Here is a 2,478-nt window from a genome sequence, read left to right as displayed (position 1 = left end):
TTACATTTACGTTATTATATATTTTTAATTGATTTTTATATGTGGTTTGATGTATGGTTCAAGGTTCATTTATTAATAGAGATCCATACATTTCCCAGCAACATTTTTCAAAAGACTATCCTGTCCCAGTGAATTATATTGGCAATTTGTCAAAGAAATCAATGGGACATATAGATCCATGTCTATTTCTGGATTCTTTATTTTGTTCCATAAATCTCTATGTCTGTCCTTTTATCAATGCCACACAGACTTGATAATTATAGACTTGTAAGCCTTAAAATTAAATAGTAAAATACCTTGAATTCTATTTTCCTTAAAGTTGTTTGCATAATTCCAGGTTCTTTGATTTTTTCATATAAAATTTATAATTAGCTTGATAACTTTTATGAAAATAAAACAGCCTGATGGAATTTTGACTGAGAATGTCTTGATTCCTATCAGGAAATTTGATATCTTAATATATTGTTTTGTAATGTATGATCACTGTATATCTCTCCTCTTACTTAGATCTTTCTAGATTTCTCACAGAAATGTTTTATTTGTATTTATTAATTTTTTTCAGTGGAAAATAATTTTTATTGAGACCCCACCAAGTGCAAAATCTGTTCCTGGCATTAAGCTCCTTCTTCCTTTGCAATTTGGTCTTTCTTGAGTGGTCTCATGAATGCTTTCTTCTTCATGGTCTGGAAGTGGCAATGGCCAAAGTTGGAGGTGGTGTCAATGAACTTAAGGTCAGTCTTCTCCAGAGCCTGCCATTTGGTCTGGACCAGCAAGGACTTGCAGAGGGTGAACACTTGCTTCTTGGTTCCCACCACATAGCCTTTCAGCATGACAAAGTCATTGGTCACTTTGCCACAGTGGACAAAGCCACCCAGAGAGTTGATGCTCTTGTCAGACAGGTCATAGTCAATGGAGGCATTGTTCTTGATCAGTTTGCCGTCCATGATAGGGTAGCCCTGGCCGATCTTACAGATCTTCTTGTTGATCTCAGTGCCATGATGGTAGCCTTTCTGAGCAGCGTGTGCCACAGAGAAGGCCACATGGGCAAGATGCCATGCCCCAATACAGGCCACCTTGCATAAGCCTTGGTGGGTCTTGTGGGGCAGCTTCTTGGTGTGCCAACAACTGGTGACCCCTTTGTAGCCTTTGCCCTTGGTCACCCCGATGACTTTGATCATCTCATCTTGCCCAAACACTTGGTTCACAGGTACCTGCTGCTCGAGCCTCTTCTGGGCCCAGTCCAGCTTCTCGGCCACAGTGCCTCTGTTCACCTAGATCTCCATCAGGTGGGCTTTCTGGTGCAGAGGAAGCAGGCGTATCTGGGTGTGGGCAATGACGCGGATGACTTGGCAGTACTTCTTCATGCTGCTGAAGTCCTTCTACACCTGCTTTTTGCCATCCTCTTTCTGCCGTTTCTTGCAGTACTTGGTAAAGGGCTTCTTCTTAGATTTATGTCAGTTCTTATAGAAACGCCTTTTGCACTCACTGCTGATGTGCTCAGCAAAGATGGTCTTGAAAGTCCAGATGCCTCGAAGGGTTTCCCCATATCCCACAATGCCCACAACCACCATTGTGGGTGGTTGTCTCCACAATGGCCACAGCCTCTACCACCTCCTTCGTACTCACCTTGGATCCTGGCCTATTGACTTCCCCTCACGATGTGGGTCATGCCAACCTTGTATCTCAAGAAGGCTGTGAGGTGGACCAGCTTGGAAGGGTCATCCTTAGGGAAACTCTTCACCTTCCCACAATGCCTGCAATTGTGCTTTCAAGGCAGGAAGCCGAGGGACCCATGTCTGGGAGTGGAGAACTTTCTGTGAGATATCATGCCGTCAAATCCCACTGGAGAAATGTTTTATAGTTTTAAGCACATAAGCATTACATTTTGTTAGGCTTATTTATGAGTATTTCATATCTCAATACTATTATAAATGGTACTGTTTTCTTCATTTAAATTTTCAGTTCTTCACTGGTGGAGTATAAAATTTCATTTGACTTTTATATATTGACTTTGCATTCTGTGATGGTGAAAAACTTGCTTCTCAGGTATAACAGATTTTTTGGGAGATTATTATTTCTTTATAAATAGACAATCATGTCATCTGAAAATAATTACAGTTTAATTTCTTCTTTTTCAATTTAGCTGCCTTTTATTTACTTTCTGTACCTGATTGCACTGGCTAGGACCTACAATATTATGTTGAATACAAGTGGTGATAGTGAACACATCCTTACCTTGTTTCCGATACGATAAAGAAAATATTAAGTCTTTCACCAGGAAGTCTGATGCTAACTGTATATATTCCAGACATGCCTTTTCTCAGGTTGAGAAAATTTCCTTATATTCCTAGTTTGTTGAGAATTTTTGAATAGATGTTAACTTTGTCAAATGCTTTTTCTGCATCTATTGAGATAAATCTTATATAATTTTGATTTTTTCTTGTTGATATTTTGAATTACATTGATTAATTTTCCAAT

The 2,478-nt window shown here is 39.4% G+C and overlaps 1 pseudogene; it reads right to left on the bottom strand.

Moving 5' to 3' along the window:
• Positions 1–614: 614 nt before the first annotated feature.
• Positions 615–1,828, bottom strand: LOC100979636 (large ribosomal subunit protein uL3-like; annotated as a pseudogene).
• Between the last annotated feature and the right edge of the window lie 650 nt (positions 1,829–2,478).

This window comes from Pan paniscus, chromosome X, assembly GCF_029289425.2.
Source record: "Pan paniscus chromosome X, NHGRI_mPanPan1-v2.0_pri, whole genome shotgun sequence".
Lineage (NCBI taxonomy): Eukaryota > Metazoa > Chordata > Mammalia > Primates > Hominidae > Pan > Pan paniscus.
This window is presented reverse-complemented; position numbering and strand designations above follow the sequence as displayed.